Source organism: Dendropsophus ebraccatus, chromosome 14 (assembly GCF_027789765.1).
Source record: "Dendropsophus ebraccatus isolate aDenEbr1 chromosome 14, aDenEbr1.pat, whole genome shotgun sequence".
In the NCBI taxonomy this organism is placed as follows: Eukaryota; Metazoa; Chordata; class Amphibia; order Anura; family Hylidae; genus Dendropsophus; species Dendropsophus ebraccatus.
The window spans coordinates 66,754,135-66,774,424 of record NC_091467.1 but is presented as its reverse complement, the minus strand read 5'-3'; positions in this window follow the sequence as shown (position 1 = coordinate 66,774,424).

Here is a 20,290-nt window from a genome sequence, read left to right as displayed (position 1 = left end):
AATGACCACCCAGCCAGTGAATAAGAGGTTCCCTTTAACCATTACATTTAGTGTATTATATTTTCCTAGTGCAGCCGGATCAGCCCGTTCCCAGAATCTGTGAATCCTCAGCGGGATGAGGAGGAGGAGGAGGAGGAGGAAGAGGAGGAGGATGATTTCTCTTTTGTGAAAATTTAGAAACCGCTGCCAAGACATCAACAGAAATCGTTGCTAATAAGCTTGGGCCTGAGCTCGGGCAGAGTGCACACTTGGCAGGGGCTCAGCAGCAGCATTAGGAGCGCAGCTCCGGCCTCTGATTTATCATCTGATTATTCCATGAGACACCCCACCCAGGAGAAGGAAGCACTGTCAGTGTCAGGCCATGGCGGCCTGCTAATCCACAAGCTCTTAAAGGGGCTCTCTATCTATGCTATTGCTTTTCATTTAAAGGGGAACTCCAGTCTGCATGGAGCCATTCAAGAGCGGTCACATGACAACCTTCCCTTTTTATCCTGCTGATAAGAATTAACTGTTTTGCCCTGTGTCACATGACCTCTCTGGTTTCTTCTCCTGTGTCTAAGGTGTCAGGGAGGCGGAGCTAACTCTTCTTTCCACCTAATTGACCCCTTAGGGGGTTTATTAGTGGGTTAAATTGTTCTCACTGGTGTGGAAAACATATAGAAACCATAACCTAATGGAATTATCTCCACTTTATAGAATCCCTTTAATAGCAGCATAGGCCTGCCACATGTAATCTCTATCAGTGATGCTAGTAATAATGGGCGGGGCTGTGACAACCTAGCAGGTTCTCACAGTCCCGCCCATAGTTATTAGCATCTCTGAACAGCACGCTGTATTATGTATCTGAATGTAGTCCAGACAACTGAGGAGTTAATCGGCCATTGTGTTCTCCGTTTTTTTTTTATCTGTTCACATGCCTTTGAAGGAAACCACAAGTGACTCCAGTGTGTGAACGGATCACGGCGGTCACAAGATGCTCATTCATGATTACAGGGGAAGTGTCGTTCCTGTATGGATTATGTAAGAGTGGAACGCGTGGTGTGACTAAATAGATAGCATATTTATGGAGATGCCCTTTAAATTTAAAGGTGCATTGTCTTTCATGCATTTAACAAGCACTGTATAGTCCTTATTTTTCCAATTGTGAGGGCCGTGCCTTCTTCTCCTGTATATATAATAAAATTCACTAAAAGGAAAAAAGAGGGGATAAAATGGAACTCCCCTTTAAGTCATAAGCCTTTGTGAGATGCTTGGTTGCTATGGCAATACCTCCAATGTTTGCATGCAAGAAATCGAAAACTAGGGGGAGATTTATCAAACATGGTGTAAAGTGAAACTGGCTCAGTTGCCCCTAGCAACCAATCAGATTCCACCTTTCATTTTCAAAAGAGTCTGTGAGGAATGAAAGGTGGAATCTGATTGGTTGCTAGGGGCAACTGGGCCTGTTTCACTTTACACCATGTTTGATAAATCTCCCCCCTTGAAGATGTATAGCTCCACCTATGATAAGGAATCTATGAGGACCACAGCCTATTTTTCCTAATTGAGGGCGGAGCTAACATTTAAAGGGCCATTACCCTTAAATACTGAATGAAATTCTAATCATCTCTCTGGGTGCAGACAGTCTGCAGCCTGAGATTAGATACAGATTTCCATCACTTCTACTCCCTGATAATGATGACTAATAATCATCCAATTACCACAATCCCGGGACGTTTCAGGTGATTATCCCGGGAAATGAGGCCTATTAAGTAATAAAGTCCTGGCTTGCTTCTCCTCGCCCACTTCTTATGACTCTCGTAGCCTCCGCCCCTCGATCAAGAGTCCAAGACCATAACCTGTCCGCCATAGACGTCAATGGAAATAAAGCTTGTGGCCTCGCCCTCTCTGCTCTCAAGGACATAGGATTCCTGAGTGAGCGATAATAGGTGTATTACATATCAGCAGATGAGTCCGGTTACTAATCTGGTATTGTGGGTACTTCACACGTCCATTATCTCCACAATAGCAGCACTAACTGCTCATACGGCCATAAAAAGGGGTACTCCAGTGAAAACCTTTATCTTTCAAATCAATTGGTTTCAGAAAGTTATATAAATTTCTAACTTACTTCTTTTTAAAATTGTCAAGTCTGGAGTACCCCTTAAAGAGGGACATGGCCTAATACTATAAATACTATGTTAGTGTTCATCATTTGCTTATTGTACCTATAAGGAGTGTGCAGTAACAAGATGTAATATCATATTCATATGGACCACCCCCATCTTCTAGTTTTGGTTTATTCCACCACTTTACTAGCCTAAGGGTGGTATTTCATGGGCCGAGCAGGGCCCGATCAACGATGTTAATGAGCGCCGATCTGCTAGATCGGCGCTTGTTTACTGGGCCTATTCCACGGCCCGAGAATCGTTTAGCGAGAGCTGCAGGGACATTGTTACCGATGTCCTTGCAGTCCTTGTTTCATACTTTACCTGTCCAGGCTGCAGGTCTTCTCCTTCTCCCGGTCCCGCGCCCAGCAGCTTCGGAGCGGCCTGTCTGAGCTGACAGACCGCTCAGCCAATCACTGGCTGGGACCGCCGCGGCCAGTGATTGGCTGAGCAGTCTGTCAGTTCAGGACCGGAAGAAGGAGAAGACCTGCAGCCTGGACAGGTAAAGTATGATGCTTTTAAGTCGTCGGTTGCCCGCCGCGCACCACTATTTCACTCAGCGATGCGCTGGTGGTGACCGATGATTTTAGGTTTGAACCTAAATGAACGATATGCCGATGACACGATCATGGGCTGATCGTTCTCTTTATTCCACGGAGCAATAATTGTCCGAATTGGGCCGATTCGGCCGATTATCGCTCCGTGGAATAAGCCCCTAAGTCTCCAAAGCTCCCTTAGTAGCCACGGCAGGGACTTCACACTATGCTGTCACAATCAATTAAATTTATTATTATTGCTGTAATTAGATTGGCCTCTAGGTGTCTCATCGCACTCTAAACCATACGCATGGGTTGTGCCCACTCACAAATGGCGGTCTACCTCTTCTCCGGGCCGGACCTTCTTCCTTATGTGGTGTCTTACCACGGGTGTTACTATTGGTTACACCCTTCAGAAAAGTCTGTACTTATTGTATAGAAGTGGTGATGAAAGTAGTGATAAAGTTTAGCCAGTAGATGTATTAGATTTGTGTGTTCAGTTGCTGCACAGCTGAAGTGTGTAAAGGGTTATTGTTTATTTGTATGTCACCTGGATCTGCGAACCAATGGGAATCTGTACTTCTCTCCTATCACCTCTCTCTTAACTTTTTCTGTTTGCACTCTTCACCCTCTCACAGCGCACTTTAGATGCCCTGAGGAAGAAAGTCACGTGGGAGACAGGAAGAGTAGTTCAGTCTTAGCCAGAACCTCGCATGGGTAGGAAGCAAGACAGGACACAGCTAACAGTTTTCTTCTCAGTGACGTTACACAACACTATGCAATGTTAAACCCCCTTCAAGAGAGGACAAGTCAGAGACAACCTCAACCCACGCCGTGGACTAGGAGAGTCACAGAGCAGGACAGTATTCACAGACAGCAGTAAGTTAGGAACTTATCCGGATAGAGCAAAGTTGCAGTACACCTAGCAACTCTATCTTGCAGCGTGGTGGTCAGCAGGGAACCCTCAGCATTCAGCTCACCCCAGGTAACAAGGTCTGGGCCTTGTGTCACCCTCTAGGACAGGTCCCCCAAATCTAGTGGGCGTAAGGTGGTGTGAAGACTAACAAAAGGTCAATACTCGGGCACAAGTATTCTCTTCTTCTTCTAAGTATTGTTCTACCTCATCCTCCAACATCCCGGCAAAGCACAGTACTACTTGGGTTGAGACTCTCACTACATCCTCCTCTCTGCTACTCTGCTTCTTTGTATCACTCAGCACGCTACTCAGTCGGCACGACTGTATCCTACCCTACATTCCTATCGCAGAATTGGTTGCTGTATTGTCAAGTCTTATTGTCAAGCGTTATCAAATGTATTATCCAGTGCTTTATTAAGAGAAATGGCATAACCTTGCAACCTGCTGCCAGCAAGTACTGTACTAGTAAAACAGGCTTATTTATGAGCAAGAGACTCTGTGATATTTCGCCTTACACCGACACAGTATACACCACAACCTTGGGACACTTCCCCTTTCTGTGGGTGGCATATCCGATAGTCCGGAAGGGTCACTACACCCCAGGCACCCCATAGCAGCCCGGAAGAACACTGTCCATAGGGGAAAAAGGTACAAACAGCCTCCTAAAATAAAAGCAGGCGTGCCCTCACATCTGTGTGCCCCACTGTTAACACCTCGAGGTCCGGCTGTATCTCGGCCATCCACCACTGGAGTGGCGTCACACTACAACACCTAGCAAGTGACCGGCCAATCCTCCGACACAACATCACAGGGGGCTCACACCACACTTAGGGTACTATTACACGGAACGATTCAGCCGATTATCGCTCTGTGTAAAAAATACAACGATCAGGCGGGAACGCCGCGGCCTGTGATTGGCTGAGCGGCCTGTCAGCTGACAGGCCGCTCTGAAGCTAGAGCGCTTGGGACCCGGAGAGAAGCGGACCGCAGGAGCAGCCCTGGAACGTTGATAGGTAATGTATACAGTTTAAGCAAAGGCTGCAAGGACATCGGTAACAATGTCCTTGCAGCCCTTGTTAAACGTTTTCGGGCCGTGTAATAGGCCCAGTAAATCTAGCATATCGGCGCTCGTTTACAGTTGTTATCGGGCCCCTATCAGCCCGTGTAATACCACCCTTAGACTACGTTTGGCCTGGTGGAGTCAAAAGGCTTGCTATAAACATGTCAGGCTATACGTTGGTATCCCTTTTTGGCAGGTTGACAGAGAGCCCAATGTGACGAAGAAAACAAGATAAACTATATTCACACTACCGCAAAAGGTTCCGTATACATGGATCTGCTAGATCGGCGCTCGTTTACAGTTGTTATCGGGCCCCTATTGGCCCATCTAATAATACCCTTATACAGAATCAAAGGGGAAAGGGGAAAAAAAGGTCACTATACATTTATACCCCTTTCCTCATTGTGGTATAATTGGCTGATACAGATACAAGTCTTATACTACTTCCCCCCCATAATCTCCCATGTGTAGTGCAGCCAAGGACTCACAGGCAGGGAGATCTGTAGGATAAATTATGGTGGGAAAATAACTCCAGATGTGACATTTAACACACTGCTGGGACTAAGAGACAGAGACTCGGCAGGCAGACGTCTCGCTGGATCCCTGTGCAGTCTCAGAGTTTTCATCAAGAAGCAGAATCCACTGAGCAATAACAAATATCATCGTCGCTCCATCTGTGAATGAGAAAAAGCTCAGAGGAGAAAAATTATGGGTTTTGTTAAACCTGGAACAAGTTTTTCCCTGTGTTCATTGTTGCCCCCTGCTGATTTATGTACTATTCATGATCTGACAAGGAGAGAAGGAAAGTGAAATGATAACTGCTGCAGACAGTCAGTGCTTAAACAACTATTATACCGCCCCATATGTACATAAATATAAGAACTATAATATACTATACTAAAACTATACTATAATACTGCCCCTATATACAAGAATATAACTATACTATAATACTGCTCCTATATACAGGAATATAACTACTATAATACTGCTCCTATATACAAGAATATAACTACTATAATACTGCTCCTATATACAAGAATATAACTACTATAATACTGCTCCTATATACAAGAATATACTACTATAATACTGCCCCTATATACAGGAATATAACTACTATAATACTGCTCCTATATACAAGAATATAACTACTATAATACTGCTTCTATATACAGGGATATAACTACTATAATACTGCCCCCTATATACTGGAATATAACTACTATAATACTGCCCCCTATATACAAGAATATAACTACTATAATACTGCCCCTATATACAAGAATATAACTACTATAATACTGCCCCCTATATACAGGAATATAACTACTATAATACTGCTCCTATATACAAGAATATAACTACTATAATACTGCCCCCTTCCCCATGGAGATGAATATATTAGATACCATGGCCAATAGTACCTAATAATCCTGCACCTTGACTACCAGGTGTATAACTCTGTATTTTCTACTGTTTGTGTCCCTGGTCTCTAAGCTCTATGGCTGTGGCTGTCACTCCTTACAATAGGCCAGGCTGACGGGCACAATACAGGGCTCTGCTGCTTGTATCTTGAGGTTTATGTTCTCTTTTACGCTTTCATCTTTGTTTGGAGAGCTCTGATACCACAAGTGTTTACATTGAAGATAAAGCAGAACATTCCAAACAGCAGATACACATAGACGTGTGGTCAGGCTATATGGGGACTCTAACACTCACATAGTGCCGCACCAATGGGTGACTTTCTTTAGTGATTGAAATGTCCTGTCATTTTGGTCCACATTCATGGGCGAGGGTACAGAGTATAAACACTATTGTGAAGTATATGGATAAGGGACTCCTAGCCTAGGTCAACCTGTTTCTTTACTTCTTGGAAGTGGACAATCCCTTTAAGTGACTTTAAAGTGTCACTGTCGCTTAAATTTGCAGAAATTAATAGTACAGGCAAATAATGCATTTTTATCATGAAGAAGCAGTTTGACGCTCTCCCCCCTGTCTTCATGGTTCTCTTATGGAGAGGGGAGGGGTGGAGGGAGATGAGGCACCAAAACAGGAAAACAAATAGTTAATTTACAGCTACATCACTGGGCTATCTCCTCTGAAGTCAGTACTGACGTCTCTGACCTCTGAATACCGGCTTTCACACAGCTCCCACTGTGTAAACCTTTGTTCTCTGCTCTCTGCTGGCGACTAATCTCCTTCCTCCCCCTCCCCTCTCCATAGATTACACAGGGCTCGACTGATGGGGGGGGGGGGACCTGGGGAAAGGTTTTTTGAATGCAGATAATGGCATATTTGCCTAATAAACCCAATTACAACGTTTCTTTAAATTGTTTGTACTATTGATTTCTGCAACAACAACAAAAATACGACAGTGACACTTTAAGGGTGACTCCCCTTAGATATTAAAGGGATTATCCAGCGCTACGAAAACATGGCCACTTTCTTCCAGAGACGGCCCCACTCTTGTCTCCAGCTTGGGCGGGGTTTTGCTGCTCAGTTCCATTGAAGTAAATGGAGCTTCATTGCAAACAGCACCTGAACTGAAGACAAGAGTCGTGTTGTCTCTGAAAGAAAGTGGATAACCCCTTTAATAGTCTCCACCCGAAAGTGTGTGCTTTAACCAAATCAGGTGTGTGAGGATCTGCAGCTGCATCCCCCTCCTCCTAATCTTCTATCTACTGTTTTACCCCAGAAGGATTTCGGAGGGTCCGAGGAGATTTGTGAAGATTTACAGAGATCTATGAGAAGGGAAAGAAGAAGCCACATTCCTCTAATAACCATCACTGCTGATTCATCTAGGGACGGACCCCCTCATCCTTATAATATCCACATCATCTCATACCTCACAATTCCCTGGTCATCGTCTTTGACTCATTGGTGATGACCAAGAGACCCTCTGCCCCCTGGGACACCACATCATGCGAGGCCGGACTTCATACGGATAAAATTAGAGGCTGTCGAGAATGGTGAAGGAAGGAAACGCGAAGTTCCTGATATGAAACTGAATTTCTATCTGCCTTTCCTTGGTTCCGGGGGCAGAGAGAACAGAAATAGAACTTTTTTTCTCTATAAAAAGCTAAATATAGTGGCGGCTGAAGGTTTTTAGCGTAAACTGTGAGGATCTGGGTGAGGTGAGTCAGGCTCGGGCGGGGGTGAACTTTGGCCGTTCTTACTTGGAAAGGTTTATGTTTGTAGCTATGATTAAACCATAAGGCGCATTGCTCATCCGTCATCTGTTGTCTTGGAGATTCAGAGTTTACTTGGGGAACGTTATAATGTAATGTTGTGTTTATACCAGGAAAGATCAAGGTATATAATGCTCCTCCATCCCCGAAGTAAAATATAGAAAATACCAAAACTATAATTGATCTTTTAGAGCACAATGTATCATATTAGCATACAACGCTCATATAGGGGTAAAAGTGATTACAGTGCAGTTACATCCAGTGACTACAGGGGGCATCTTCCGTGTAGGAAGTTCACCTTCCCTTTTCCTCTCCACACAGTCCAGACCAACAAAATTACTTCTACAGCATGGTCGCTGTAGAGTTTGCTGTCCACTTTTTTTGTACCTCCTGGCCGAGCTTATTTTCAAATGGAGCTCAGCTGCCGAAAGTATGGTGTCAACATTATTGTTCCATTGGTATTATTGTCCCCTTACTGCCCCCACTTAGTATTAGTGTGCCCTTACTGCCCTCACTTAGTATTAGTGTCCCCTTACTGCCCTCACTTAGTATTAGTGTCCCCTTACTGCCCCTACTTAGTATTAGTATCCCCGTACCTCCCCCACTTAGTATTAGTGTCCCCTTAATGCCCCCATTTAGTGTTAGCATCCCCTTACTGCCCCCACTTAGTATTAGTGTCTCCTTACTGCCCCGCTTAGTATTAGTGTCCCCTTACTGCCCCCACTTAGTATTGGTGCCCCCTTATTGCCCCACTTAGTATTAGTGTCCCCTTATTGCCCCCACTTAGTATTAGTGTCCCCTTACTGCCCCCACTTAGTATTAGTGTCCCCTTATTGCCCCACTTAGTATTAGTGTCCCCTATTGCCCCCACTTAGTATTAGTGTCCCCTTATTGCCCCCACTTAGTATTAGTGTCCCCTTATTGCCCCTACTTAGTTTTAGTGTCCCCTTACTGCCCCCACTTAGTATTAGTGTCCCCTTACTGCCCCCACTTAGTATTAGTGTGCCCTTACTGCCCCCACTTAGTATTAGTCTCCTTACAGCCGCCAACTTAGTATGTGTCCCCTTATTGCCCCCACTTAGTATTAGTGTCCCCTTATTGCCCCCACTTAGTAATAGTGTCCCCTATTGCCCCCACTTAGTATTAGTGTCCCCTATTGCCCCCACTTAGTATTAGTGTTCCCTATTGCCCCCACTTAGTATTAGTGCCCACACTTAGTATTAGTGTCCCCTTACTGCCCCCACTTAGTATTAGTGTCCCCTTACTGCCCCCACTTAGTATTAGTGTCCCCTTACTGCCCCCACTTAGTATTAGTGTCCCCTTACTGCCCCCACTTAGTATTAGTGTCTCTTTACAGCCGCCAACTTAGTATGTGTCCCCTTATTGCCCCCACTTAGTAATAGTGTCCCCTATTGCCCCCACTTAGTATTAGTGTCCCCTATTGCCCCCACTTAGTATTAGTGTCCCCACTTAGTATTAGTGTCCCCTTACTGCCCCCACTTAGTGGCAGGCAGAGTGCAGTCCTCCCAGTGACAGTCAGTGTGCGGAGTGTTCAGTATAGAGATGAGTGACCATCAAGCACGCTCACGTTCACGAGAGGTGAGTAAACCGTGTCCGACCCCAGGATGCTGCTCTAAGGTACAACCTATGTCCTATAGCTGCGTCCAACTTCTTCAGCCACCGGTAATCAAATGTCGCACACTCGGGTTCGGACAAGGTCCCCTCATCTCTAATGAAGACCTCAGCAAACAGAGGCTCCTATCTCAGCTACCAGCACCTCTATGAATGAGAAATTTTGGAATTTAAGAGCATTATAAAGAAGATGCATGCTGGGAGTTGTAGTTTTACAGTCTGGGTTATGTGGCTGCTAACCTGTATGGGATCTGTATAGGCAGATCTCTAGTCCTTATACTATATACTGCTGAGAGTATACACATGCTCCGTGTTAGGCCAGTGACCTGCGGCAGGGAAGGGGTTAACCGCTGCATCGCCCCGGGCAGCCATTATACGTCACGGCCCCCTGCTGCCATGGCGATATCCGTCAACAAGTGGAGATTTTTAATGTTTAATTGATGAACGCGGCTGAAACCAAGACAGGTTGCTATTGTCCTGCACAATGTAACCCGGGACACATAACATTACACAGCGGGGTGGCCGCTTGTGGGTTACCGGGCGATCACCGATCACTGCTCCAATCTATTCCTGTCCTCTGCCAATAAAGCTGCTTCAATCTATGACAGGATTTCTCCTATACTTTGTGTATCAGTTCTGCAGCGTTACCCCAGAGCTCTGCTTGCTGTCAGGGAATGGAAACACTCCACCTATAGAGGATGAGGGAACCCTATATGTGTGTGTGATACATAGTAACCCTTACTATGGGTAATGTGTCCGTTGTAGCGCACGTCTCTTACACGTTACATAATACGCCGCTTGTTCACTGGTCACAAATGTGGAATCCACAAATCACCATAGAATTTCCTGCCAATTGGCTAATTCAGCGTGATAATCCGCAGTATCTGGAGGAGGATTAGCACAGGGTTAGATTCACTCACAGTAGGAAACTATTTCATGGGGTAATGTGCTGTTGTATCTAAGCCGGTCAAGTGTGATACTGGCTGCTGTATCTAAGCCAAACATGAAATACTGCCTGCTGAGCCTTGTATGTACACCCCTCATGTGTAATACTTTCTGCTATGTTGCTGTATCTAAACATATTGGGGGAGATTTATCAAACATGGTGTAAAGTGAGACTGGCCTAGTTGCCCCTAGCAACCAATCAGATTCCACCGTTCATTTACCAAAGAGTCTGTGAGGAATGAAAGGTGGAATCTGATTGGTTGCTAGGGGTGACTGAGCCAGTCTCACTTTCCTCCATGTTTGATAAATCTCCCCCATTGTGTGTGATACTCTCCTCTTAATCATGTATCTAAGCCTTTGATGTGTAATACTGTCTGCTGAGCTATGTACAGTATCTACACCTCTCTTGTGTAATACTTTCTGCCAAGTTGCTGTATCTAAGCTTCGTGTGTAATATACTGTCTTCTTAACCATGTATCTAAGCCTTTCATGTGTGATACTGTCTGCTGGAGCTGCACTATTTAAACCTATGACGTGTGATACTGTCTTCCAAGCTGCTGTATCTAAACCAGCTGTGTAATGCTGTTTGCTTAGCCAGGTATCTAAGCCCGTCATATGTTATACTGTCCACCGAGCTGACCTTTCTAAGCCTCAAATGTATAAAACCGTCTGCTTAGCCATGTATCTAAGCCTATCATATGTGATACTATCTGCTGAGCTGCTGTATCTAAGCCAAATGTGCAATACTGTCTGCTGAGCCAAGTATTTACCCCTCTCATGTGTAATACTTTCTGCTAAGTTGCTGTATCTAAGCTTATCATGTGTCATACCCTCTGCTGTACCATGTATCTAAGTCTTTCACGTGTGATACTGTCTGCTGGAGCTGCCCTTTTTAAACCTATGACATGTGATACCATCTGCTTAACCATGTATCTAAGCCTGTCATATGTGATACTGTCCACTAAGCTGCCTCAAATGTCTAATACTGTCTGCTAGCCATATATCTAAGGTTATCATAAGCGATACTGTCTGCTGAGCTGCTGTATCTAAGCCGATTATGTGTGATACTATCTGCTGAGCTGCTGTATCTCAGCCTACATGTGTAATACTGTCTTCTTAACAATGTATCTCTGCCTTTATGTCTGCTGAGCTGCTGCTTCTGGTTTGGGATACTGTCTTGCGAGCTGCTGTATCTAAGCTTATGCCATGCAATATTGTGTGCTGAGCTTTTGTATCTAAGCTTATTGATTATCATTACAATCTGCTGTATCTAAAGCTATGTGAAAGTTTGTGCTTAGCTATTTCATCTAAGCCTAGCTAGTGTGATACCATCTGATGAGTTGCTGTATCTAAGCCTGTATCTAAACATAATGTCACATTACCTGTGTATCTAAGTCTATGCTATGTATCTAATCGTGTCTTATGTCAGTGTGTACCGAGTTGACATCTCTAAACATGTGTGATACTGTCTGCTGAGCTGGTGTATCTAAGCATGTTATCTCATCAATAACCTATTATGACAGCTCCATAAGTATTGTCTAGGGTCAATGTGCTGCTGGTATCTAAGCCTGTATACCGTATATATCTAGGATTTTCCTTCATACAGAGGCTGAAATCCTCCCGGGACGGATTCCTCTAATGTTTATAAAGAAAACATAAAATACAAGAAAATACAGTGAATATAGATGGGAGGGAGAAAGTGTATAGTAATAGCGCTGTGCCAAGCCAAATATTATGCCGAATCAGCCAAACCTCCAACCACAAGATCATCAACTACATTCACTAAGGAGATCTGCACTGTACGCTATATAATAGTACAGGGGATACCAGGTTATACCAGCTGTACATATACCACTATATACAGGAGATACCCAGGTTATACCAGCTGTACATATACCACTATATACAGGAGATACCCAGGTTATACCAGCTGTACATATACCACTATATACAGGAGATACCCAGGTTATACCAGCTGTACATATACCACTATATACAGGAGATACCCAGGTTATACCAGCTGTACATATACCACTATATACAGGAGATACCCAGGTTATACCAGCTGTACATATTCCACTATATACAGGAGATACCCAGGTTATACCAGCTGTACATATACCACTATATACAGGAGATACCCAGGTTATACCAGCTGTATATATATCATTATATACAGGAGATACCCAAGTTATACAAGCTGTACATATATAATTATATACAGGAGATACCCAGGTTATACCAGCTGTACATATACCACTATATACAGGAGATACCCAGGTTATACCAGCTGTACATATACCACTATATACAGGAGATACCCAGGTTATACCAGCTGTACATATACCACTATATACAGGAGATACCCAGGTTATACCAGCTGTATATATATCATTATATACAGGAGGTACCCAAGTTATACAAGCTGTACATATATAATTATATACAGGAGATACCCAGGTTATACCAGCTGTACATATAAAGTTATATACAGGAGATACCCAGGTTATACCAGCTTCACATATATAATTATATACAGGAGATACCCAGGTTATACCAGCTGTACATATATATTATATACAGGAGATACCCAGGTTATACCAGCTGTACATATATAATTATATACAGGAGATACCCAGGTTATACCAGCTGTACATATATAATTATATACAGGAGATACCCAGGTTATACCAGCTGTACATATATCACTATATACAGGAGATACCCAGGTTATACCAGCTGTATATATATCATTATATACAGGAGATACCCAAGTTATACAAGCTGTACATATATAATTATATACAGGAGATACCCAGGTTATACCAGCTGTACATATATAATTATATACAGGAGATGCCCCAGGTTATACCAGCTGTACATATATAATTATATACAGGAGATACCCAGGTTATACCAGCTGTACATATATAATTATATACAGGAGATACCCAGGTTATACCAGCATGCTCCCTATCACTATATACAGAAGATACCCAGGTTATACCAGCATGCTCCATATCACTACATACAGGAACACGTATGACCTGGCATCATTATATGTTGGATATTATTATTATAGAAGGTATAAAGGACTCCTTTAGTCTGTGGGTAAGTGAGCCGTATAGCCGGAATGTGATGTACATGTCTGGAATGCACCTGACTCCTGGAGTTCCTGGAAAGTAAATGGAGCAGCTCATCCCTCTTATGAGGATTCCTGGATATACACGCTTAATCCTCCACAAGACATCTCCAAGCCTTTCTAATGTCTATCTAACCACCAAAAGCAGAATTACATGTAGAAAGCCACAATGCTATAACCTAGGTATAATGGAAATACTCCCCTAATCTAATCCTACTCATGGACCACGGGGAAATTACTTCAGCCATAGAAACAGATGACATATGGATGGAGTGGGCTCTCATAATGCTAAATTTGGAGGGCCCCATGTCAACATAAAGATCTTTACAAGGCTGGATCAATCAGATGAAGACACACTGGGGCCCTTTAACATAGTGGGGCCCCAAAAGGGAGTGCTGACATGACAGGTTGTCGTTTGCTTGCTCCTTAATATCGGACCGAGTAATAGAGCCCTTAGTATCCTCTTCTTCAGAGTATACCATACATATATCTCGCAGAAATCCTTGTCTAGCCTGTGAACATACAATCTGCAACCAATCAGATTAGTGAGATATTCTCACCAGTAACAGCAGGACAGTATTTTCAGTGATAAAGCTCTAAGCTCCGCCTTATCCAGTGGCCACACCTTTTTGTACAAAACATTTTGAAGAACTTCTAGTAGAATTCAAGACGCAAAAACTGGAGAGGTCTATTCATTCTCTATGGAGGCGTGGGAGATAGCCGTGTACAGCTTTCAGCTCTTTCCAACGGCTCCATAGGAATAAATGGAGCCGCTGGTCACGTGCCCTATTTGCTGCTCGATTCTAAACAAAGGGGCCGTGTCCCAAGTGGTGATTGCCAGGGGGTAAGGAAGTCGGATCCCCCGTGATCTCCTGTGAATAGGGGACAAGATATTATAAAGCAACTGCCTTAAAGAATAACCACTCATCCTTTCCATTTAGAGGGGCGGACATTCCTTTATATGTTTTCTTAAAAAATGGACACCCCCTTGAAATATTAGATCATTTTGAATAGATTTTGTACATTTTTGGCTCACTCATTTGGATGTATGAATGACTCAGATTACTACATTCCCATCATGAAATTCATCCGAAACTTCATTCGCAGCCTTAGCCATTACAGTCGTTGGGTAACCCAAGCCTTGGGGCCCCATCTTGACTGTCCCGTCAAGGTTATCTGTCCCTAGAAAGGATTGGTAAGTGTTCCATTACCTACACAAATCACTGTGATAGTATTCCTTTGTTGGGGTGAGCCGACACTGACTATGCTCTTTAGGGATTCTTAGAGTTGACCCAGACTGATAAATCTCCCGAATAGTAATAGAGTATATTATCTGTAGTGCTCAGACCACCCCTCTCCGGCCTCTCCGCACTGATTCTAAGCAGATGTGGGGTTGGGAGAAGACAAGCAAGAGGAAAAATTCTTCAAAGGCAGTCTGGCATCCAGGAAACAGATGAGGAGGGCCCAAGACATGCCCCATTAGCAATGTATCTCTAGGAACATTGCAGGCCATGAAGACATGGATACAGTGTCAATTTGCTAATGTCCTTCTCTTAAAAATTCAGGGTGGAATGGCAGGGTTACTTTTAAAGCCAATAAAGTATGAGGTAGCCTGGTGCTAAACCTCACATATCCAAGCCACAGTTTTAGCCCTAGTCCAACCACTAAAGTTCTAGGAATCCAGAAGATATAGGGTTGGAATCACCAATGTTATGAACAGCTAGATACACACTGGCACGATAATGGAGTAGTTGGGTGGATAAAAAGTCTTAAGAAAATCTTCACGAAAAAGGATTTTGATTATACTCCTCTCCACTTTTATTAGTATATGCTGCCTGGTGGCCAGTGGGGTTCTCATTGTCCTGTCATAGCCGGCAGTCATATGGATATAGAAGAAAAGTAGTATTTTGTGGTCAGTGTCTTGTTTCTAGGGTTCCATAGTATATTCGGCATTCTATCTCTGGTGGTCAGGGACATCATAGGTCCAACATTTTTTCAAACCACTAAGAAGATCTGAAAAAGATCTTGTAGAAGACCAAAATAAGAAGAAAAGACATATAGGGGAATTTATATAAGATCACGGAGAACATCTGTAGAAGACCTTTGTGGTAGATCAGAGTCAGAAGACTATATGCAAAGGAGATTATATAAGACCCAATGAAAGTCCCGAAGAAGAGAGAAAATAGACAAGACCTTTACTTTGTAGAAGACCAGAGAATATTATAGGGGACACGGAGAACACCCGTAAAAGACCTTTGTGGAAGACCACAGTCAGAAGACTATATGCAAAGTAGATTATATAAGACCACCTAGAAGACCTGCAGAAGACCTTTGTGGAAGCCTAAAGAATGAAGATCTGTAGGAGAACATTATATTAGACCATTGAAAAGACCAGTAAGAGACCTTTGTTTGAATAAGAAGTAAAGACCTATAAGAGAACATTATTTAGTAAGACCGTAATGAGGAGGCAGAAGAGATATCTAAACACAGGTTAGAAGACCAGAGTGAGAAGACACAATGTAAGGTCTAGGAAGGTTAGATGATATGTGCTAAGACTATAACAAGTAATGGAATATGGATGAGGAAGACGATGCAAGCTGATGATTTGTGTAACCAGAGATGTTCTCTTAGGGAATTATTTACAACTTGTCTCAAATTCAGCCCAATAGTACGAGATGTTATTTTTGAGTTGCTACCTTCTATATTCCTTTTGATTATATGGCTGCATGGGTCATCTGTTCAGCCACAATGCTGACAACCAGAATGACCACCATGACAACCTCCACAGTGGTTGTGCATCACTTCCATATCACTTCTACTAGAGTCTGGAAAGGTTAGATGTCTAACCTTGCAATGGTAACCATATTTGTTGCTCCCTAACGTGCCCATAAACTCTTTTTTTTTTTTACTGTGATGGAACCTTTAAACACACATTGATCGGCAAATAGTATGTCGAGTCATTGACTCTTGTCTGTGAGACATACTCTTCATTAGAATTCAGATTCTTCATTGAAGAGAATACGAATAAGAGCAATAATTTTCTTCTCTCGTGATACAGTAGCCATTAATGTACAAAGAGAAGAAGGAGGGAGGGGGGCACTCTCTGTTCCAAAATAATACTCCCCTTTGAATAATGACACAGTGTTTCATGTCAGAGGGCAGCTTTCAACCAGATGACTTATCCTGTCATTAGATGGTTTCAGTCCTTGATAACAATGCAAACCAGAATTTCAAAGCTTTCAGATGCTGCTTCAGACGGGGGACGTAGGACATGACGAATGGCGGGCCTGGAGATAAACTGCAGAAGGAATGGGGAGGGGGGTTGGGGGTTATGGACGTAAGTGACGGAATCTGATGATGGCTTAACAAAGTAGGACCAAAAATAGATTTGTCCACAGGAAAACAGGTAAAAATAGAGACAAATAAGACTTGATTCGATGACTAGCCGTCGTCCGTCATTGGTCTACAAGAGTGAGGAGAGGAGTTAAAAACATCCAAATGACTGGTGCACATACGTTGAGGTGTTGTGTCGTGGTGTTTTTCTATGGTCAAAGCGATCCTTTCTGGACACCCCAGAGGTGTAAATACAATACTAATGGGTGAAACTGCCCTATAAGACCCTTGGCCATGTAGTTGAGTGAGTCCATCTTTCAATCAAGACTGAGGTTCACTTCTTTTGAAATCAATTTTGGCTATTTGAGAAGACATTTCTGACTAGTTTCTTTTTGATAGGACATTGTACTGGTGCCTTAAATAGAATCTGATCTTGTTACCTGCTCATAGTAATGAAGGCTGCATGTCCTATCACTTGTCTTATCACTGGGGAAGGTAGCATGACATGGTGGCCATTCAATTGGCATGGACATGATGAGCCCTCCAAAGCTAATAGTGTTCTTGCTCGCTCATAGAGAGACGTTCCCAATAGGATTGTCTTTATAAGTGGGAGTTTCTGGTTTAAAAGGTTTTCTAATACCCTATTAGGGCATTAAGATTAATTGTCAAATATAATACAGAGTAGATACAAAAAGTGTCTCTCTTATTGGAAGATCTGGCTTGACTGTGCGTTACATAAACGGCCCATGTAATGATTGATTTCTCCTGTGATGGTGCTGTAAGAAAACTTTATAAAAACTTACAGTTCATTGCTGGAGGTCCCTACAATTAGACCTTCTAAGATTCTGATTGAAGGGATACTTTAGAAAAAATGAGGGAGTAAAGTGAAAAGAAAGTGGAGAAAATTTGTTTTATCACTTCCAAGAAAAACATTGGAGATAGTGAAAAAGTTTGAAGAATGAGGAGCAAGAGTTTCCGTTTGTCTTCACCTTTGGGACATGTGCCAGCAGTTGCCGTACATTCCATATTCCCTAAACAACATATTCCCAGTAGTCCTGAGATTCTTAAGGATACGTGTCCCTGAGCTCGAGCACGGTCCTGGTTGAGTTTTTCCAGCTTCTGTCATGTGCTGAAGACTCTTTCCAGGAAAAACAAACTCTGAAGGGTCATCAGAGGATGAGATTATTCAATAAGGAAATCCCTGTATTGTCTCATCGCTGTGTCCAGTATGGACACACACTCACTGTACAATGTATATAGAATATTCCTATGGGAGAGAAGGCATCTTCCAAGGCGTGGTCCATCTGGATTTTATATTTTTAATGTAAACATTGTCTATTGTGGATCCTTTAGTTTGTTCTTTGACCTTTTCGACATTTTGGCCAGTTTTAGCATTCGGGTCGACATACTTTATTAGAATGTGGAGTCTTCTGCTTAGGTCAAGATGTTTGGTGATTGTCTTCATCCATTTTATTTCTGTTGTCTGCTCCCTTGTCTTTTTCCCTTTATCTCATCTGGACACTAATATCTTATTCAATGTTGTTCAAAAACTATGTCCAAGAGATGAAACGATTTTCGGAGCTCTATTCGCACTGCCATTATACTGGAAAGCCAGAATGGTGCTGGTGCGGGATCCAGCAAATGATGGACACCAACAGTGCAGATGGACCACAATGATATTTAAGGGGGTTTCCATCATGGTCTCCCTCTCCTTGACATGACGAATAGGGCTCCATATTTTGGTATTTTTTCTGTCAAATCTGTCAGAACTACTGAGACTTTTATGGTAGTTTATCATGTTTTTGATCCTCACATTGGGCTCCCTGTCAACCTGCCAAAAAAGGGATAACAACATATAGCCTGACATGTTTCTGACAGGCCTGTAGACTCCACAAGGCCAAACATAGTCTAATGGTACTTTCACACGGAGCGATAATTCGCCCGATCGCACGATTAACGATTTTGAATGAACAATGCTTTTTTTTATAACGATCAGCGTTTAGACGGAACGATACATCGTACGGAAAATTCGCTATGCGATCGTTTAAGCCTATCTCACACATAGGTGAAATCGTTGAAAGACTGTTTACACTGAACGATCTGCGAATTTTTTGCAAACGATCAACGATGATTTGAGAACATGTTGAAAGATCAAAATGAACGATTTTTTTGCTCATCGTTTGATCGTTCGCTATGTTTACACGTACGAGTATCGTTCGAATTCGATCGTTATCGTGCAAAAACGAACGATCAATCGTTCCGTGTAAAAGGACCATAAGTGTGGTTGATATGAGGACAAGCAGAACATTATGCAATACCATGATTGACCATAATTGACGTGTCTCTGTCACCAAAACATAGTTCAAAAGCCTTACAGGGGTCTCCATTCTGTTGGGGACCCCCACCAATCCCGAGAATGGGAACATAACTGTCCTGGAATAGATTGTACCACCAAAACTTCATATGGGGCTGTCAAACAATGCAGAAGACTTACTTTGGAAATTTTTGGCAGCTCTACAGAGTATGTATGGAGCTCTGGTCATACACACAGGGTGAGCACCATTCATTCTGAAGATAATTCTGTTCTCATGATTCGTGAAGGTGCCGGCAGTGTGACCACCGCTGATAGGCTTGTTATCCCCAATCCTGTGGATATGAATGAATGAAAGATTTGCAGCAGAAAGAAGCCATCAGTCGCGTATTTCTTGCAGAAATGCCGAAGATTATTAGTAATCGTTATGTAAATCTGCTGTGGATCTTGCGCACACCTACATCAAATCTACAGCATGTCCCTGGCAGATGTCCAGGGCTCGGCCTGAGCTTTGCACGCAGAAATAAGCTTCTTTTTATTTAGCTGAGAGATGACCGAACAGACCAGATAGACTATGCAGGTTATGTGTATGGCTGGAGTCTGGAGGGAACTGAAATGTCTGGCAGGGGTTTTCTTCCATGCATGGTATGGGGGCCGCTGGCTGTGATGATACACATGGTATGGGGGCCCCCTGGCTGTGGTGATACACATGGTATGGGGGCCGCTGGCTGTGATGATACACATGGTATGGGGGCCCCCTGGCTGTGGTGATACACATGGTATGGGGGGGCCTGGCTGTGGTGATACACATGGTATGGGGGCCCCTGGCTGTGGTGACATACATGGTATGGGGGCACCTGGCTGTGGTGATACATATGGTATGGGGGCCCCTGGCTGTGGTGACATACATGGTATGGGGGCCCCCTGGCTGTGGTGGTGCACATGGTATGGGGGCACCTGGCTGTGGTGATATACATGGTATGGGGGCCCCTGGCTGTGGTGATACATATGATGTAGTGGCCCGTCTGTGGTGGTGCACATGGTATGGGGGCACCTGCCTGTGGTGATATACATGGT